At 53.5% G+C, this 20900-nt stretch overlaps 1 protein-coding gene across 4 annotated transcripts in view; it reads left to right on the top strand.

The window, feature by feature from the left end:
- Window positions 1-20900, top strand: part of SOX13 (SRY-box transcription factor 13) — a 45310-nt gene that overhangs the window by 9420 nt on the left and 14990 nt on the right. The window contains exon 2 of one of the 4 annotated variants that reach the window (XM_077771946.1): window positions 20470-20608. The exons of the other annotated variants lie outside the window; for them this stretch is intronic. The gene's annotated coding sequence lies outside the window, so the exon portion shown is untranslated. The remainder of the gene's footprint in view (window positions 1-20469; window positions 20609-20900) is intronic. 4 annotated transcript variants of the gene reach the window in all.

The raw sequence follows: 20900 nt of genomic DNA, 5'->3' as shown, positions 1-20900 counted from the left end.
AATTAGCCAGGCTGGTGTTAAATGCCTTCGCTATGGCTTTCCTCCTCTCCCGTCCCTCCCTGCCCTCCTGATCAACAACTGTGTCAACAGCAGGGTGATTGTGCTTGGCCCGCAGCCCCTGGGGCTGCCAGGACCGGGCAGGTGCTGGCAGGGGCCGCCGGTGCCCCACGCCGGGGGCAGGCTGGGCCTGGCTGCCGGGGCTGCAGGATAAACAAGGCCGCACACAGGCCGGCCAGGAGGGAGGGAGGCCACAGGCAGGCAGGAGGAGAACAGGTGTCTCAGGAGCCCCGCAGACACAAAGGGCTTCTTGTCTCCTCCTCCCTGGCCACCCCCCCCCTCCCCGCCCTGCTCTCAGGCCCAGCCAGAGACCAGCAGTCAGGTCAGCCAGGGGGTGCTGGCAGCGGGGAAAGGGCAGGTGCTGACCCCCACACTCCCGCTGCAACTTGCTGCTTGCTTTTTCTTGCTGGAGGCAGAGGTAAAACCAGTCCATACGAGGCGCGAGCCCCACGGGCAGGGGGGGGCCTGTCTCTGAACAGATCTGTTGGCCACGAGGCCTCTGTGGGTCTCAGTTTCCCCCTGGAAAGACAGCAGGACCCTTCACCCCTGCTGGGACGCTCAAGGAAGAAACGGATGGGGCATAGGAAAAGCACCTGGAGGTCTGGGGAAGAAGGAAGTGGTAGATGTCAGAGGTGGGACCAGAAGTAGGGATATCCGGGGCCAAGGAGTTCCGGGTGGGGTTCGGGGCTGGAGGCAGCCGGGGTGCGCCAATACCCCCCTCCCTCTCTACCCTTTTTATGCAACGATCTTTTACGGAGCACCTAGCGTACCAGGCACTGCACTGGCGATGGGGAGGCAAGACAGTACCAGCCTGGGCAGGCAGACTCTGGAGCCAGACTGCCTGTGTGGTCTTGGATAAGTGACTTAACCTGTCTGAGTCTCAGTTTCCCCATTTGTAATGTGGGAGTGATAATAGTCACTGCCTCGCGGGGCTGCTGTGATTGTTAAGTGTGAAGAGGTGCTCGGTGAGGTATCTCGAATTTTAAGGGCTGCATTATAGAAGGCTGGTCTTGTCCCTGTCCCTGGGGTGCAAACCTGGCCAGGACCTGAACACGTAATTGCAGTCCAGTCAAGGATTAGAGACCAGGGGTCTCAAAGATGCCCTGGCGGAGCGATCATCTCTTCTGGGGTTATTGGGGAGTGATTTTTAAAGAAAGGGCAACAGTTGAGCTGGGCTTTGAGTGACGTGCAGGAGTTTTCTGGCCAAGAATATAGGAAGGGCCTTCTAGGCAGGGGCACTGCACCATTCAGAGCCCCGTGGTGTCAAAGTACGAGTTTGTGCATGCCTTACAGATTGTGGGGATGACAGCGAGGGCTGGGTTGGAGGGGGTGGCCCGGGCCAGACTGAACACTATTCAGTTCAGGCTCATCCTTAGCTTGCTCTGGGTTTAGGTGCCAATTTTGGTCATCATTTTGTACCTTTCTTCTTCCTCCTCTCCACACCGACACCTTATGAATAACTCAGTCTCAGTCTGGAATAGTCTTCAGTTTAGAAGCAGGAATAGCTCAGTGAAAACACCCTGGAGCTGTACAGTCAGAAACTTCTGGATTTGTAGCTTTCGGATTTTGAGTCTCAATATTGGGCCATTTTGCCTAATTCCTTTTTTAAAAATATTTATTCATTTTTGAGAGGCAGAGGCAGAGCATGAGTGGGGGAGGAGCAGAGAGAGAGGGAGACACAGAATTCAAAGCGGGTTCCGTGTTCTGAGCTGTTAACATAGAGCCAGATGCGGGGCTTGAGCCCACGGACCACGAGATCATGACCTGAGCCGTCACCAGACACTTAACCGACTGAGCCGCCCAGGTGCCCGTTGCTTAATTTCTTTGAGCTGCCTTTTTCTTATCCATGTAGTGGGGTAAGAGTATCTCCCTTATGGCAGCTTATCGTGAGGATTCTAGAAGAAGGTGTGCCACGCGCTGATGCAGAGCAGTTGCACAGTAAAGGGAGGTGTCAGGATTATTCTCTGTCTTGTCCATGTCATAAGCCTTTTTGGAACTTGGTTTCTCTATCTGTCACGTGGAAATGGTGGTCTGTCTTCCTCCTTCCATGATTGTCAAATTGGAAATGGCCAGGCTGCCCCTTTCCTGGGCAGGTCAGTGAGGCCGGGAGGCCCAGGATCCAAAGGAGCAGCAGTGGCCTTCCCCGGGCACCGTCTAGACCTGCGGGGCTGAAGGAGGCACTGGCTGACCCCAGGGCTGCAGCCCATATGTTCAGCCCAGCTGTCCCTCCCTGTGCGTCAGGCAGGGGGGGCCCCTGTCCTGCCTTTCCTGTGGGGATGAAGCCCCCCAGGGCCGCTAGCATCTTCCTCTGACTGCTGCGCTGGTGTCTGGGGGTTAATGGGTAGCCGGGGCCGAGGCCCTGCCTGCCCTCAGGCTTGTCACTTCATGTCTTGGGGCCTTACTCTTTCCATCTGCAACTTGGGAAGGACTGTTTTGATCCCTCCTAGGAGAAGACGGGAGTGCTGTGTTGCTGTGGCAATAGAGTCAGATGAGGGTGATGACGGCCACCCTGGTCATGTTTGCTGCAGTTTCAAATCCAGATGTGGAGTCAGACACTTTGTCACAGCCCGGCATCCACTGCGTCTCCACCGTGTGCCTCTTTCCAGGCGGATTGTCTTTGGGTGCCTGAGAGACCCTGTGAGTTGGGGAGGGCAGAGAGTATCTGACCCCCCATTTAGTGGATGAGGACCCCGAGATTCAGAGACAGGGGCTCCTCCGAGTGGCGGGCTCCCTAGTCCCGTGCTGGTCTGTGTGGCATGTCTGACCCTGTGCAGACCACGTGGACACCCACTCTGGGATCTGGCCGCGGAGCCCTCTGGCCTCCTGCCCCGGCTGGCCTCCTGCCACTGGTTTTGAGGAACTGGTGATGGGAAGGGCTGGGGCGTCGACGGCTGTCTGGAGCCCACTGGGGCTCCTGACAGTCCCACGGAGCCCATCCTGAGACCAGATCGGGGAGGATGCTCGCCTTGGCAGAGGCTGCCCTTCTCCTCCTTTCCTCCCTCACCTGCCAGCTTGGCTGAGAGAGCAGCGGTGACACGTGGGTTTGTCCAAGGGCCATGTACATATTTACATGCAATTTGCATATAACCTATACCCTGAACACAATTTTTGTAATCTATCCCTGGGAACGTTCAGATTTGTTTTTTACTATCGTTCTTTTCAAAGATGGCAGCTTCTGGCGTTTGCTCTTCTNCCCCCCGCCCCCGCCAGCCCAGGGCTCTTACTCAGGGTTGGTGACTGGGAATGGAGTCAGCCTCCGGAGTCCCGCTGTGGGCCTGAGCCCAAGAGGCCTGGGCCACCCACACCCCCACTGCTCCCCGGTGGCCACCTCTCAGCTGTGAATGGGGATTGGGGCACCTTCCTCCCTGGTGGACAGCACTTGGCACTTAGAGGTCGCTCAGCGGATCGGAGGATAAAGCGAAGTTAGAGATGAGAGGGGACACAGGGAGATAAAGACATTTGTCAGAACAGCCTCCTTTGGGCCTGGCTTTTGTGCCTGTGAAGGGCGAAGCTGGTGGGGAGACTGATCCCTTGGGAGTCCTGGGGAGGGGAGGAGTTGATTTCCCACTCTGTGGCCAAAGGAGGCATTTCTCTCTCTCCTTGGCCTTGCAGGAAGCAGTGATGAGGATGAGAGAAGCAGAAGGGAAGGGCCAGGCCTTCTATTATTTTGTTTTTCAGGTTAAGAATCTGTTATTAGCAACTTAGGACACCCAGGTCTCCCTCCAGCCAAGCACATTCTGTTCTCCAATGTTGGGGGAAGCCTCTTCGGGGTCACGGCGGGGGGTAGACAGGAAAGGAAACAGGTCAACAATTTATGATGGACCCCCCTCCCTCTTGCGTGCTCACTGGGCTTTGGGCTCCAGATTTCTCCCTGTGAAGTGGGGTCAGGGCTGTGATGCTCGGAACAGAGCCACCGTAGTTTCTCAAGAGAGTTGGTCTGAGAAGACACGTACAAGGGAAGAACGGCGCGTGAGAAGATCCCGGAAGAGGGGAGCCGGCAAGATGGCCGCCTCTGTGGAAAGAGTAGTGCACAAGCAAACCAACCCCCTTTCTGCAAAAGTGCTGAGCGGATGGAATTGAGCTTGGTGGCCACGAGATCAGGCCACAGATAGAGCTCTGTGGGTGCCTGGGTGCAGGTTGTTGTGGGGGGGTCCCGGAAGATGATGCAGAGGGCAGGAACAGCGTCTGTGGCACCTTCTCCCCCGGCTGGCCTCCACGCCCCCCTGGACTCATCACTGGTCCCGTTTCCTGGAAGCAAGTCCCCTTCTTCTGTCCACTCAGGTAAGTCGACTTCCATTGACTTCTCATTCTCCTCCCAACTGGCTTTGACAAGAAGCAGCCGCATTAGTTTTTCAAAGGGTCGACGTCCTCCGGGGGTCCCTGGTACCAAGGGGCAGAGAACTCTGCAGTGGCAGAGGGAGCTTCTCAGCTCCAGGGACAGTGGTGCCCGATGCCACTCTGAGGCCGGGAGGAGCCCAGGCCGCTTTGGGGAGAGCAAACCACTCGAGTTACCTGCATCCCAACCCGGTGCTTGGTTGGTGCCATTGGGTGGTTTTGTTCAAGGGGAGATTTGCGGGAAGAATCGAAGCTTCTGTGGAACTCTGGAAAGAGCCGGGGCCGAGAATGTGTGTACGGGGTGTGTGTGGGAGGGGAACAAGGGTGTTGGGCAGCGAGAGAATGGGCCTCGTTTCCAGCTGTGAGGTTTAGCTATTATTATTTTCCTCACACAGCTGATGGCCACTCAGTCCCCAGATGGGTTACTTGTCCTCCATTCTCTGAGTTGACATCCTCCTCCCCAGCTAGCTCAAGGCTCTTTCCATGAAAGGATGAACTACAAGGTTTGATTTCTTGCAGTTAAGTTCAATAAGTGTGTTACAGAGCTCGTACCCTGGGCCAGGTACCAGACTTGGGGTTCATTAGCCACCCCTGTGTCCTGCTAGGTTGACTTGTTAGTGGGATCCCTCTGTGCCAGGGGCTATAAGGCACAATGGCGGCCAAGCTACCAGCCCCGAGCCTTGCACAGTAGAAAAGAGGGGCAGTGGCTTAGATGGCAGTTAGGCAAAGACCACCAAGGTCAGAGCAGGTCAATGAGGAATCAGAGAATGTTTCCAGAGAACTTTTAGAATGGCTAGCTCATTCATTCAGACTGAAACTTCTCTCATTGTTCTATGAAAAATTCCAACAGAACCCTGTTCTTTTCCTTTCCATTCAAAGACATTTTTGCTGCCTCACATCATGCTGAACCATCTGGTAATCGAGACAGCTTTCCCTTCCCTGCCAGGGCTCGTGGGCTCCCAGGGTGTGGGCTGGCGGCCCTGGAGGAGGGATGGGGGAGGGGTATTGCCCAGACCCAGGCTGCCCTCGGCTTTGGTCCTGCCAGGGCCCAAGTAAATAAGTATGGCCGAGTTTCCTGGGAAGGCCAGCATGTGCCATTTCTTGACAATGTACATTGTACAGGATTGAGAATTATTAATCTCTAGATGCCTTTTTTAAAAAAAAGTTTATTTATTTATTTATGTATTTATTTAGAGAGGGAGGGAGGGATGGGGGGAGGGGGGGAGAATTCCAAGCAGGCTCCTCGCCGTCCGTCCCGAGCCTGACCGGGGCCTCCATGCCACAAACCGTGAGATCATGACCTGAGCCACAGTCAAGAGTCGGGCTGCTTCACCGACTGAGCCACCCCGGCACCGCAGGTGTGATATATTTTTGAACAGACACGCTACTCGGGGAATGGGTTAGTGTAACCGAGCCCTCATGTTGTGAGGGAATGAGGTGAGGTGGGGGGAGAGAACACCAGACCCTGCGCACGGGGAGGCCGACCCCTAGAAAACAGCTACGCTGTGGTGCAGCCGAGTTGGCCCCGGGGTGCCAGGACTGACGGAGCCCTTGTCCACCTCCACAGCCTTGGGTTGGAAGGCTGGGTGCACGGGGGAGACAGAAAGACCCAGGTCTGAGTGCTGGCCCTGCTGCTTCTGAGCTGTGTGATTTCTGGCAAAAATGTTCTTAGAGCCTGGTTTTCTCTTTCTCACCTACAAGAAGAGCGTAAAATACAAGGTTGAAAGGAATCCGTGAGGTGATGTACGTATTCCAGGGCTTGGTCCAGGGCCAGAGTGGAGAAGGTTCCGGTGAGTGGGAGCTGGTACTAGTGTGGAGGCCGTTGAGGCCATGCTTGTTGGGGCTCCCGGCCTGCCTGGGTGTGCGCACAGCCCTCCCTCGGGTCTCCCTTGGGTCTCGGCCTCTGGGATCTGGGAAAGGGAAAGGAGCACCCCTCCAGAGTGGAGGAGGGGGGTGGGCTGTTGACTCCGACACAGCCTTCCAGAGTTTTCCTTTTTCACATGCCACACGCTCGCCATGTGCCATGGGCTCACCGCACAGCCCTCAACTGTAAAATGCCGCAGCCACGCTTGCGTGTTGGAAGGATTCAGTTAAAGGGACTGATTATGTGGAAAGTGTTCAGAGCAGCGCCTGGCAGGCGGGAATCTTATTCAGGTGTTTGCTGCTGTTAGCATTGCTGCAGTTCTTCTGTTCCTAGCGTGACCCGTTCACTCAAAGAAGCAGGGGTGAGAGCGGCCACCCCAAGTGTTCCAGTAGCTTGGAGCAGGGGTGGGGCGTGGGCCCCAGCATGCAGACCCGGCCGTGCTGGTGTGTGCTGGGGAGCAGCCCAGGAAGGTGAATGAACTTGTTTGTCACACTAGTGCAGACGGGGTGTTGCCAGGTGTGACAGAGATGACTGTCACAGGGCATCTTTGTCCCTTGCCCAGTGTCGTCCCTTAAACTGGTCACTCAGGGGGGTAGGATCGATTGTGGTGAAACCTATGAAATTCACATGCAGTTGGCATTGCCTTGAGGCATGAAACCAGCACATTCCCAAAACCCAGCTGCCGGTGAGTTGTCATGATTCGCGGTAATAAACAGCCTTTAACCAACCTTTGGACCCCGGGCCGCTCGGGAGCTGTCGGCACGGACCTGGCAGGAAGTGAAGGCTGTCCGCTTGGCACCCGGCCCTCCTGGTGGAGAGGGTTCATTGGGCTTGGCTGGCCTGTGGGAAGCAGCCTCTGCTCCAGGTCCCTTGCGCTATGGTTTTGGACTTGGAGTCAAGCAGGTCTGAAATAGGATTCTGCCTCCACCTCTTGGCTTCAGGTGCCTCATCTATAAAATGGGTCTTGTTGCTGCTGAAAATACCTGTGAAGGGCTTAGCTTGTGATCGCTCAGTAAGTGGAAGGTGCTGTGACAATCTCTCTGCTGATTCGGGCTCAGCCTGAAGGTGGAGACCAGGGGGTTCGTGGCTCTTGTATTTCCACGGCATCGAAAGACCTCGGAGCCCTTTCCCACTTAAACTTTTATCTCCAGGAGAAGAAGTAATAATTCACTCCCTGTGCAAATGGAAGAACTGAGACCTTGGGAGGTTGGGGGATGCCTCCTGGGCCCCACAGTGAATTAAAGGCATCCAGATCCCTTCCCCTTGTATGGGGCTTTATAAACCATCAGGCATATGAAGTTGCTTTGACATTTTTAGAAAATCACTGGGCGGAGGCTCCTAGCAATCTGGTGCTGTGTTTGTTTTTTTCTCCCAGTGTACAGATAAGAAAACTGAGGCTCAGAGAATTAGGGCTTGCTCAGGATTGCATACTGAGTTTGTTTCAGAGCTGGGGCTCAGACTCAGAACTTCTGCTTCCAAATCCAGTGCTGTTTCCACCGTGCACTCAGAATTCTCACCTGGGTCTGTCTGGTGCAATGATTTTTCCCTCCATGCATGTAGTTCTGTTAGGGTGGGTAGTCATGAGCTGGGAGGGAGAGGGTTAAATTCTCTCAGCACCAGAGCTGGTTTTGAGCTGGGCGCCTGCAGTGACCCCATCACTGACCCCCACCTCCTGGGTCAGAGCAGCAGGCTATGGGGGAAGGGAAATAGTGGCTCTAATGGTCCGATGGAGACAGAGGGAGGGCCTGGGGAGGCAGGGGCAGGGAGGAGAAGCTCATCTCTCATCCTCTTTGGACAAAGATGGACAAAGATGGCAGTGGCCTTTTGGTTTTCATAGGAAGTCCCTATGGGTCCCTTGTGGCGGGCTGCCGTCAGCCTGGCCACAGAGCACAGGCAGCTCGTAGAGATACTGGGACCCTGTGATGTGTTCTCGGTTAAGTGGAAACTGGGGCGGTGTTTACGAGTAAAGGCACCAGTGATAGAAAATGAAATATCAAATGAATCTTTGGGCTGGATGGGACTTTGGTCCCAGTCTGTCATTCCCCAAGGAGGAAAGGGGCAATTCAGGTGGGCCTCGGCAGCCAGCATCTGTGGAGTGAACGGGTGAGCCCCTGATCCTTTCCCTCCTCTCCCAGGCCCATCTGTCCCACCCCCCACCATGTCCCCCGCCTCTGTCTGCTCACACCTTCTGGGTTGGAGCTTCCGTTTGGACCGCTGTCCTCTCCACACGGACCTTGAGAGAGGCTCGGAGCAGTAGGACGCCTGGCCCCGGTGTGCACAGCAAGTTGGGGCAGATCTGTTCTGGAAACCAGGTGTCAGCCCAGTGCTTTCCCTGAAACTACCACCCTCAGAGGGACATGGGAGGAAAGGATTTCCGGGAAGGCCAAGGGACCGACTGTAAGGGAAGGAACCTAATCTCTCCGTCTCTACCCCTCTTCCTGCTCCCAGATCCTTTTCCCTCCCTGCTGAGGAATCCTAAATACACCTGTCTCTGCATGGCAGGTGGAAACCTTTAATTGTTCCTAGAGGCGAGGGAGGCATGGAGGGGACAGCCTTCTAGCTGGTGGGGCAGGTCTGGCACTGTCTGGCTCTGGCCTTTCCTAGACACTTCAATTAGTGATGTTAATTATGGCTTTGTGATCATGGGGTTCTCCGAAGGTAGCCAGTCTCCAGCCTGCCGCTCTCCCTGACGCCCTGTCTGACGTTAGCCCCCAGTCTGTGAGGCCGTGTTTACGCTCTTGCCTCTGCCCATCTGCAAGATTAAAGGTGCCATGGAAGTGTAAATAAATTATTAGCAGCTTCACGTTCTCCATCTTCCGTCTTTTTTTTTTTTTTTTAAGGTTTATTTTTGAGAGAGAGAGACAGAGCACGAGCAGGGGAGGGGCAGAGACAGAGGGAGACACAGAATCCGAAGCAGGCTCCAGGCTCTAAGCTGTCAGCACAGAGCCCCATGCAGGGCTCGAACTCACAGTCTTCAAGATCATGACTTGAGCCGAAGTTGGAAGCTCAACTGACTGAGCCACCCAGGTGCCCCGATAGACATTTGGATTATATCCAGCTTGTGACTGTTATGAATATAACCTCTGATAACATTAGCATAAAAGTCTTTGTGGATATATATTTCCTTTTCTTTTTTTAAGTGTTCAGTTTCTTGGTTTTGGCTCAAGTCATGATCTCACAACTTGTGAGTTCGAGCTCCATGTCAGGCTCTGCACTGACAACGCGGAGCCTGCTTGGGATTCCCTCTGTCTCTCTCTGCCCCTTCCCTGCTCGCACGCTCTCTCTCAAATATAAATAAACATTAAAAATAAAAAACAGAAAAATAATCCATCATAATGGGTGTGAAGTGGTATCTCATTGTAGTTCTCCATCTTTTCGGGGAAGTCAGGGCCCTGAGAATTGCTGCAACAGGCCATCGCGGAAGTCGAAGCCGTCAGACCCTGGGCCCGAGCTTCCGGGCCCCCATCTTAGCCTCCACCCTCCATCTTCTACTCCCTTTGCTACTCTGACCCGAGCCAATCAGGAGGAGGCAGGTGACGCCCTTCCACTGGCTTGCTCTGTCCGCGGATCGTCAGGGTGCTTTCCTTCCCACCTGTCACAGGAGCAGAATGGCTGTGACCCACCAGAGGTGTCTACAGAGTCCACGACTTTGAAGGTGAAGAGGTTTTAATAATACAAAATTTCAAGAGTTGAACCATTTCAACCCTGTGCCTTGGGGTAAAAAAAATTGTGACACAGCCACAGAGGGGAGGATGTGCAAAAGTTCTAGTCGACTTTATTTTAATTTTTTATTTAAAAAATTGTTTTTAATGTTTATGTTTGAGAGAAAGGCACACAGAGCGTGAGCAGGGGAGGTCAGAGAGAGAGGGAGACACAGAATCCGAAGCAGGCTCCAGGCTCTGAGCCGTCAGCACAGAGCCCGATGCGGGGCTCGAACCCAAGAACTGTGAGATCATGACCTGAGCTGAAGTCGGCCGCTTGACCGACCGAGCCACCCAGGCGCGCTGGGACAGTCGACTTTATAAAGAATTTTCAAAAAAAGGAATTTTCAATATCTGATTTTTAGGAACATGAAGTCTCCCCCTGATTTTGTGGCTTTTTTTTTTTTTTAAGTTTATTTTGAAAGAAAGAGAGCAGAGAGAAAGGGAGACAGAGAATCCCAAGCAGGCTCCCCACTGTCCGCACAGAGCTTGATGCAGGGCTCATACTCACGAACCGTGAGATCATGACTTGAGCCAAAATCTAGAGTAGGACGCTTAACCGACTGAGCCCTCCAGGTGCCCCATGATGGACTAGTACGGGAGGGGAAAAGTAGTATAGAACTTATGAGCTCAGCAGTGGAAAGGAAAACTGCATAGAGGAAAGATTTGATGGAAGTCTGCCAAATTCTGATCAGTGGCCACCTCCAGATTGATGGAAATGGGTGACTTTCAAATGTCTCTGTTATCCTAAATTTCGCAGATTTTCTACAATGAGTGCATATCCGTTATATTCAGGAAAAGAAATGGTAAGAAAGTAAGAATGAGGGCAACCATTCGTGGGGCTGGTGTGTTGCGAGGGACCACGAAGCAGTCGGTTCTGCATGATGCCATTGAGCACGGTGTGGATGGGAAGCGAAGGCAGCAGGTGTGGAGGCGTGGGGACAAGTGGCATGGAAAGAAGGCCAGAAAACAAAGAAGCTGTAACTGTAAGGGAGGTCAGGGACTGGAGCAGCGCCGTGCCTTCTGGAATGCTGCCTCTCATCCCCTCGGAAGACACCATGGTAGGATGCTGGGCTTTGAGTCATTTTCTCTCTGCTAGTGGTATGGGTGGGCGGCACTGAGTTCCCGTGGGCGGCACGGAGCCCCCGTCCTGCTTGGACCCGGTGTCCTGGCGCGGCCGACACGAGCGAGCAAGAGGCCAGGAAACTGTGAAGCCTGGGCTCTTTCAGACCCAAATTTGCCTTTGACTTCTCTCACATGAGCTGAACTAGGACTCTCCTGGGTCCCTTGACCCCCCCCTCGTGGGAAGAGCAGTCGCCCAGCAGAAGTTGGGGGTGGAGGGCAGGCAATTTGGGCACCAGGAGGTGACTTTCCATGGCTCTGGAAACCTCCGACCAGTAGCAGAGAAGCTAGTATGATGCCGTGCTAAGTAGAAGGGATGCAACAGCCGTTCTCTGGGTTCAGTGTCTTGGTCATCACTCACTGGCGATGACCTTGAACAATTGCTTAAACCTCTTTAAGCCTTTGTCTCCTCAGCAGTAAAACAGATTTTGTTAATAGTAACTATTTCCCAGGACTGTTGAAAGAATTAAAGAGAGCTCTTCCCTAAATGTGACACTTAGCAAACTGTGTGCTCGATTCCTGGTGACTGAGTGAGAGCTGGGTTCTGACATTAGACTGCTGGGCTCAAACCACCTCTATGTCTTGGTTTCTCCACCCAAAATGGAGGTAAATAATACCGTCCACCTCTGATGATCATTATGAAATCTAAATAAATTAATAGCTGAAAGTGACTCCGACGGTGCCTGGCACATAGTAAATGCTCAGTTAATGTCAGCTACGATCAGAGGCGGGTCTTCACCTGATACACACCAGCGTGTCAACTAGTTGTTTGTGGCCAGCATCTGCCACCTCATCTGATTGTCCCCTGAGTCCCATCTAATTGGTCAATGCCCATCACTAGTCCATTATTCTGACTGTCCCCCTTACTGTTTATTAGCATTGTGAGCTCCAGGTGTCAGGGTCCTTCCCAGAATCATACTTCGTCCTGCCACTTTGCCAGTGTGACTTTTCCACTGAAGTGGACCTGCTTCCGTTTCCAAAGGGTGCTGGTGCTGCAAGGTGGGGTCCCAGACAGACTGGGGTGCAGGCGGCTGCACGGGGGACCGTTTGAGGGAACATTTTGGGTGAAATCAGAGATCCCTCCCTATCATGCCGCCCTCCTCCCTTTGCTTCCCTGCCCTTTTGAAAAGGAGCCAAAGCCAAGAAAAAACAGCCACCGGTAAATAAAGGGGACCATGAAAATAACAGAAAGAAAGAAGAAATCTTGCTTTTGTGGCAGGCTTGGCTGCCGATGGGGTAGATAATGGGAGAGGAAACATGGCCTTTGCAGAGAAAAAGAACGGAACACTTTGTGCGCCTGCAGAATGAATGCTGCTTGAGCGAGAGCTGCTGAATTGGGGTTTCCGAGGCGTGAGCTTGTCTTGGGGGAGATGGTGGTGATTAGGCTTACACAAGACACAGGTGGCATCCCACCCAGACGCCGTGGAATGGGGGAAGGGGAGGTGACGGGGGAAGCTGCAGACCTGAGCCAGTGTCCAACTGTAAGGTCAGGGTGTCCAGGTCCAGCCCAGGGGCCCCTCCCCCATGGCTGGTATGCCGCTGGCCACCTTCTTCCTCCATCATCTGCTCCGCCTGGGGAGCTAGATGCTTGAATTGCTCTGGAAACCCCCAGACCTTCTCTCAGTTTTTCTCCACTCTCTCTGGTGGATCCTTGTAGGGGAGGTACATCCCAGGAAGGAGAGGATGAGGCCAAAGTGGATTTGCTAATTATTTGCATGCTGGCTTTCTGGGCTCCAAGCTCTCTTCCTGTCGACACTGCCTGGTGGCCTTCTTTCTTGGTGACTGGCGTTTGCCGAATCCTCTTTCTTGTACCAACTACCCATCTCAGTCACAGACCCGTTTCCCCTGCTCCTGCAGTGAGTGGCTGAGGCAGGAAGAGGGAAGAAATCAGGTACTTTTCCTGAGCCCTCAGGGATCCAATCCCAGGATGCAGTGTGGAGGGGCCCACTTTGAGAGCGGGCTGTGGGCTTACCTGTGGTTTTAGTTTTGTTTTGTTTTTTAATTTTTTAAATGTTTTTTATTTATTTCTGAGGGAGAGAGAGAGACAGCATGAACAGGGGAGGGTCAGAGAGAGAGGGAGACACAGACTCTGAAACAGGCTCTAGACTCCGAGCTAGCTGTCAGCACAGAGCCTGACGTGGGGCTCAAACCCACGAACCGTGAGATCATGATCTGAGCCGAAGTTGGACACTCAACCGACTGAGCCACTCAGGCGCCCCTGAAGGCTCATGTTTGAAATGACTTGAAGAAGGGCATTTGGGATTAACCTATGCTGGTTTGGGCTGAGCACTCTGGCTAGTGGAGGTTCCCTGGGGGCACATTCATTCATTTGTTCCTTCATTCAATCATTCAACCTCAGTAAGATGAAGTGCCAGTCCCCTTCGTGCCCAGCATTCTGCTGAATATTTCATACATATTTATTATTTTTTTAAAAAAGCCTTAATTTGGGGGTGCCTTAGTGGCTCAGTCAGTTAAGCGTCCAACTTCGGCTCAGGTCATGATCTCATGGTTTGTGGGTTTGATCCCTGTGTCAGGCTTTGTGCTGACAGCTTAGAGTCTCTTTGGACAGCTGGAGCCTGCTTTGGATTCTCTCTCCCTCTCTTTTTGCCCCATCTCCACTCACACACACTCTCTCTCTCTCTTTCTCTCTCTCTCTCTCTAAAATACACATTAAAAAAAAAGTTAAGTGTCTGACGCTTGGTTTTGGCTCAGGTCGTGATCTCATTTTGTAAGTTCAAACCCTGTGTGGGGCTCTTTGCTGATCATGCTGAGCCTGCTCTCCTTCTGTCTCTCTGCTCCTCTTCCTTTCATGCATGCCGTCTCCCTCTCTCTCTCAAATTAAATAAGCTTTAAAAAAATTTAAAAAATATTTAATGTTTATTTATTTTGAGAGAGAGAGAGAGAGACAGAGCATGAGCAGGGGAGGGACAGAGAGAGAGGGAGACACAGCTTCCCAAGCAGGCTCCAGGCTGCAGGTTGTCAGCACAGAGCCCTATGTGAGGCTCAAATTCATGAACTGTGAGATCATGACCTGAGCCAAAACCAAGAGTGGGATGATCAAGCGGCTGAGCCACACAGGTGCCCCAGCTTTAAAAAAAATTTTTTTTTTTTTATTTAATTTTTCAAGTAATCTCTACACCCAGTATGGGGCTCAAACATAACAACCCAAGATTAAGAGTCGCATGCTCTTGGGGCCCCTGGGTGGCTTGGTCGGTTGAGCGGCCGACTTTTGCTTAGGTCATGATCTCGCGGTTCGTGGGTTCGAGCCCCGCGTCGGGCTCTGTGCTGACTGCCAGCTCAGAGCCTGGAGCCTGTTTCAGTCTGTGACTCCCTCTCTCTCTGACCCTCCTCTGCTTACGCTGTCTCTCTCTCTCTCTCTCTCTCCTAGAAATAAATAAAAATATTAAAAAAAAAAAGAGTCGCATGCTTTTATGACAGAACCAGTAGCGATGTTCACTACTCATTAATTCTCCAACAACCGTGAGAGTTGGGTCTTGTTGGGCCCTTTCCTGAGGCAGAATCTGAGGTGTAAAGAGGTTAAGTGTCAGGCATTCATTGGGTTCCTACATGGAGCAGTGTGGAACTGGGTGAACCCCCACTCATCCGCCCCTCCCCTTCCAACTTTAGATTCTGATGAGGAAGCCCGGTGCAGGGGCTTGGCATGGCTGTGCGCAGGCACCCGCCTGTCCCTGAGCACCTCGTCACTCCTTGCGAGCACGCGATCCGCTGTTGATCACTAGTCCCAAGAGAGCTGAATGCTTGACCTGCCCATGCCACGGGTGAGAGGGGTGCTGGGGTTCGAACCAACTGCGCGAGCCTCCAGAGCCTGCATGTCCCCATATCCATGAGAGCTCGGCCCACATGGCTTAGACTTTAAAAGCAAGAGCCAAGTGCGGCCCAGCCCACCCTGGCTGTGCTAGGACAAATTCCTGACCAAGACGAGACTTCGCCCAGCCTGGTGGGGGAAACACGGATATTTTCGGGCTGTTCCCACTCACCCCGGTCCCCTCCTGGGGTTAAAAGAACAACACTAAATCAGTGTGGGCTCTGGAGGAAATGAGGGAGCTCCTGAGGGCTGCAGGGCTTTTGTGTCATCAGCTGGGGAAGGGAAGGCACAGTGGCGCGGCCAGATAAGCGGTGGCCCTCAGTACGTGGGGTTTCTCCGCACTGTATGGGGCCTGCGGGCCTGACTCAGGCAGGAGGGCATTCCGGGAACATTCAGACCACCTGAGCAGGGTGCAGAGCCTGAGCGGGGTGCAGAGCCGGGGCCGGAGGGAGGGAGATCTACTGGAAGCAGATGGGGAAGGAAGAGGGTGACGCGCCCCACTGTCCTCCTGCGGTGGGTCTTCTGTGTGTTTGATCACGCGGGGTGGGGAAGGCTGCCACAAAGGGGTGAGGGGAGCGTTCAGGGTGCACGCTTGGTCGGGTTTTTTGTTTTTTGTTTTGCTTTTTTACAAACATCACTTTGGGTCCTCTGAATAATTCTACAAGATAGTTATTGTATGTTCCAGTTTAAAGATGGAGAGAAAGAAACTTCCTCTAGTCACACAGCTAGTAGTATGAGGAGGGGCCAGGCTTTAGACCCAGGCCTGGTTGGGAACGAAGACCATTTTCTTTTCTTTCTCTCTTTCTTTCTCTCTTTCTTTATTTCTTTTTTCTTTCTTTCTTTCTTTCTTTCTTTCTTTCTTTCTTTCTTTCTTTCTTTCTTTCTTTCTTTTTCTTTCCTTTCTCTCTCTCTCTCTCTCTCTTTCTTTCTTTCTCTCTTTTTTAATGTTTATTTATTTTGAGAGAGAGAGATAGCAAGCAGGGGAGGGGCAGAGGGGAGAGAGAATCCTAAGCAGGCTGCCCGCTATCAGTGGGGCTCAGACTCACAAACTGTGAGATCATGACCTGAGCCAAAATCAAGAGTCGAATGCTTAACCGACAGAGCACCCCAGGAGCCCCAAAGATCATTTTCTTTTTGCCATGCCAGGATACTTCCCAGCAGTGCCGGAGGGTCACCCCTGCCCTCCTGTCTCCCAGAGAAGTGGGGACCAGGGAGCCTGGGACCTGCCAGGTGTCCTGGGAAGGGAAGCAAAGTAGAGAGGGGCATCAGACACTCCTTGCTTTAGGTCTCTTCTCCCCCCTCCTGCTGAGCATATGTTCTGTGCTGGCTCCTCTGAGTATATGCTGCCTTCTAATCACAAAGTAGGTATTGGGGGTCTCCACTTTCACATGAAGGAACTCAGGTTTTGAGAGGTCACGTCTTTTCTCCAGGTTCTCAAAGCGGCCTTGATTTCTTTTGACTAATTCTTCCTTGGCCGTGACTCAAGTCAAAAACAACTAGAATCCTGTGAGCAGTGAAGACAGTGGCAGATCTGCCTGCGCTGGACTGGACCCTGTTATCTGAGGTAGAGGGAGAGCGACAGCGTATTGGCTGATAGGAAAAGACGTCGCTTTGGGCATCACCAAAGCCTGGGTTCAGATGCCAGCTCCGCTGGGAAATGCATAGCGAGCCTCTCGCTTGGTGCCTGCAGCCGAGCGAGTGCTGTGCCCTTGAATGCCCTTTGGCCTCTCCTTCCTTTGGTTAATGTTCAGGGGTGTCCCCAAAGGGAGGTCTTTGCCAAGCCAGTCGGTCCCCGGCCACGCCATTTCTGCTGTGTGCCAGCCCTGGCCTGGGCATGGTTCGTGCAGAAGACCAGACACATTCCCCTGCCTGGGACATGGGCTTAGACTTGGTCACTGGGAGACAGGAACGGGACTGCAGGGGCCCCCTAGCGCTGTGGGTGGGCTGGAGAGAGAGCCAGTCCCAAAGGCTGGAGGGCCCCCAGAGAAGGGACTCCAGGAAACACTGTTTACTTCTCCGTTTTACTCAGGACGGTGGGGCAGGCATGCATCCCACTGGGACCTCACCAGCAGTTGCAAGCTGTCTGCCCCCAACCCCCCATCTTCTCCTGAACTCTCCTCCTGGGCTGGGAGAAGACTCAGGTGCCTCAGAGACCTGGGACAACCAGATGGGGCCTTGGATGGGACCATCACAGCTACGGTCTCTCCCTGGCTCCTTCAGTCCTCTGTGCTCTGGATTCAACTCAAACTGGCAGTCGGTGAAACTCAGGCTGGATCTGGCAGAGCCGCCGCCTCTTGTGGGCTGGAGGACAGGAGCTCGGGAATCAGAGTTTCCGTTGGTTGGTATCAGCTGCTCTAACAGGTGAATACCACCTTGGCCTGCCCAGAACAGCCCAGGGACTGGGGGTATTGTGTGTGACCCTCTCCCGAGCTGCGCCAGACCAGACCCGTGCGCGCCCTGGACCCGGTACCCCAGGGGCCCGCAGAGGCTGGAGCGGGGCCTCTCAGGAAAGCTTTTCCCCAAGCCTGTAGCCAGCCCAGCTCCCGGCTCTGAGTAAACATCAGAGATAGGATCGGGCGTAGCCAGGAAGGGTGGCAGGGTGCGGCCTGGGAGAAGAATGGCAGGATGTGGCACCGGGGCACTGCTCTGGGCACCCACGCCTCGGGCTATTGTTTGGGGCTGCCTGAGGCTCTCCACTCTCTGGGGCTTTGAGAGGAAGTGACATTCCCCTGGGACTCAGGCCCTGCCCCACCCCTGCCGAGTGGATCTCTCCCTGGTGGTGCCCCTTGGTACCACCGGCTCGGTGAGCTTGGAGTGGGAGGGCCTTCAGGTTTGGCTGTGCCTGGTGGGGAAGTGCGGTCATGGCCCTCCTTGGGGGGTCTGCCTGTCTGCTCAGGCCGTCTTCCTGTACCCCCCGGGTCTGAGTCACCCGTCATGCTCTGATGACTGGAATTTATCTCTATCTTTATCTGCATCTAGATATTTTTTGCGGGGAGGGGGCTGTCGTTGTAGAGGGAGGAAGGGCTGAGGGTTGCAAACTCCTTTGATTCCAATCCAGCTGGGCCCGTTGTTGGCTGATCCGGGAAAGGAAGCGGCTGGTGATGTGTTTTGGGTAGAAAGGGGCTCGTGCGCGTGCTCCCGTGGGTGGGGGTCGGAGGGCCCAGGAAAGGGTTGGTTGTGGGGAGGAGAAAGGGAGAGGACCGGCACCTGCAGGCAGCTGTGTGCTATAAGAGCCTTTCTGAGCGGCTGGCCCTCTGGAGTGCAGGGGTCTCTCTATGCCTTGTGCCAGGGATCTGGCCCGGGGCCTCTCTGTGGCCGGCTCCCAGACTCCAGGCTCTGGCCCATCCTGGGTGAGGATGTCCTAAGCCCTCTCCCCCAGAGGCCTTCACCTCTTACAGATGCTCAGGTGAGCTAAGGCCGAGAAGGAAGGCTGCAGGGGGCCTGGGGAGTGGGAGAAGGGAAGGGTGGGGAGAGCAGGGGTGCTGATCTGTATCCCAGCTGGTCCGTGTCCCTGCGTTCTGCCTCTAGCCCAGAAGCGGTACTGCCGAAACAAGCCACGCGAACTGGGCCTCAGTGTCTCCATTTATGAACTATGAGTAAGGCTGGGCAAGGGAGGGTGGAGGCCGGGTTCACAGGAGTACTTCCACCCCGGGGGGAGGCTGACGGGAGTGTACTATGGACTTGGTGGCCTCTGACTGGGACCTGGGGGAGCCCTGTAACTCACTGCTCCTTTGAGTCGAGGGTCCTTTGGCGTTTAGACCTCTGGGGAGCTGGGCGGGTGTAGTTGCTGTCCTCCAAGCCTCCTGAGAAACCACGTGGGTAATGGAAACCTGGAGTGTGCTTTTTGAAGACAGGGCAAAGAAATTAAAGGAGCTTTTACATCTCTCGAAAGGGAGAGACCTAAGATTCCAGTAGGTCTTTATTTGTTTTTTATTTTAGAGAGAGAGTGCGAGCAGGGGAGAGGGGTACAGAGAGAAAGAGAATATCTTAAGCAGGTTCCATACTGCGTGCGGAATCCGAAGCAGGGCCCCATCCCACGACCCTGGGATCCTGACCTGAGCTAAAATCAACAGTCAAATGCTTAATTGACTGACCCACTGAGGTGTCCCCCAATAGGGTCTTTAAATCCGAAGGGTGTGGACAGCTTTTCTTCCCTGTCCCAAGGTAAGAGCAAAGGAAGGAGGTTGGCTTTGGTGCTGGGGGGGATTTAGTTCACTCATAGGAGGAGCTTAGATGTGAGGGGAGGCAGCTGAGGCTGGCTGGGGGGCCAGGGAGGCCGCCAAGGCTGGCTGGGGGCCAGGTGGCGTGTACGCAACTTCTGTTGGATAATGATAACACAGACGTTCTGACCGATGATGGCTTGACTTCTGAGTTTTCAGCTTTAGGAGGGTCAAAAAGCCACACGCATCCAGTAGAAACCATACTTTGAATCTTGATCTTTTCCCAGGCTGGCGATCACGCGCTATGCCGCTGTGTCGTGATGCTGGGCAGTGACCGCTCCCGGGTAGCTGCCAGTTACGCTTGTCACGGTTCTGGGCCTGTGTTTCCCTGTCAGCACAGTATTCAGTAAATTACATGAGATTTTCAACACTTTATTCTATAGTAGGCGTTGTGTAGATGATTCTGCCCAATTGTAGGCTAGTGTAAGTGTTCACGTTTAAGGCAGTCTGGGCTAAGCCCAAGATGTTGGGTAGGTCGGGTGGAGTAGATGCATTTTTGACCTATCTTTTCAACTTTGATGGGTTCACTGGGATCTAACCCCCTCATAAATGGAGGACGGTCTGTAGTAGCTGTTAACTTATTATGCACCCAGGTCTGCCTTGTGCTCTTTTGCTGAACTGTATTCTACTCTGATATTGTGGGAGTATTTGTTGAGCACCTACTATGCTCCAGGCAATGTGCTAGATTCCGGGGCTACAGTGGTGAGCAAAACCAGGTATGTTTCCACAGTGCTCCGGGGTGGGTTTCCAGGCTACTAGGCCCTTCAGAAATAAACTAAGCATGTACAGGTATCATTACCAACTGTGATAAGTGTCCTGAAGGCCAAGTTTAGGGTATCATAATAATGTAAAACAGGTACATATTATAGAGTCTGGGGTGTTAATGGAAGGCTTATCCCTTCATACTGTTTTTTTTAAAACATTTATTTATTTTGAGGGAGCGAGAGTGTGTGTGAGCAGGAGAGGGGCAAAGAGAGAGAGAAACGCAGAATCTGAAGCAGGCTCTAGGCTCTGAGCTTTCAGCACTGAGCCCGATGCAGGGCTTGAACCCACAAACTGTAAGATCATGACTTGAGCTGAAGTTGGACGCTTAACCAACTGAGCCTCCCAGGTGCCCCCATACTGGGTTTTCTTATTCTCATTTTTTCTGAGGAGGAAATGAATTCAGAGAGGCTAAGTCACTTGCTCAAGATTGCACAGCAATTAATTGGGTAGAGTTGGATTTCAAATGTACCTGCGGGTCTGACCCCAGGTAACTTCTCTCTTAACCACCTGCATCTAGAAGCTTCCTGGGCTGTATGATAACTTAATGGATACTCACCCTCTATTATTTAATCTTCTCAGGCACTTGTGAACTAGGGATTATTATACCCATTATATGGATGAGGAGACCAGCTCAGAGCTCATGAACCTGCCTGAGGTCACACGAGTCAGCTGGTGGTGCAGCAGGAATTTGAACTCAGGTCGGAGAACCCAAAAGCCTGTGAGTTTTCCAAACTCTGTACCATTGACCACCTGCTAACCTCCAGGTGTCTTTGTTCTCCCACGAGCCTGTAGACCTGGAGGCACCTTTGCAAGGACCCTCAGCCGCGGGGGGGGGCGGCGGAGCAGGGCTGCACGTGGACTCCCTACCTTCCACCTGGTTCTCCTTTCGCTCTTAATCACATGCAGCTTTTGCTCTGCACTCAGGGAAGAGAGCGGGATTGGATGGCTCGGGTTCAGCACCTGGCACGGACGCTTTTCAGAGGGACTCTCGTCTCTGTGGGCGGAAAGGG

The sequence above is a fragment of the Crocuta crocuta genome, unplaced genomic scaffold (assembly GCF_008692635.1).
Source record: "Crocuta crocuta isolate KB4526 unplaced genomic scaffold, BGI_CrCroc_1.0 scaffold318, whole genome shotgun sequence".
Lineage (NCBI taxonomy): Eukaryota > Metazoa > Chordata > Mammalia > Carnivora > Hyaenidae > Crocuta > Crocuta crocuta.
Note: the sequence above shows the minus strand (reverse complement) of the source record. Positions and strands in the feature narration are given on the sequence as shown.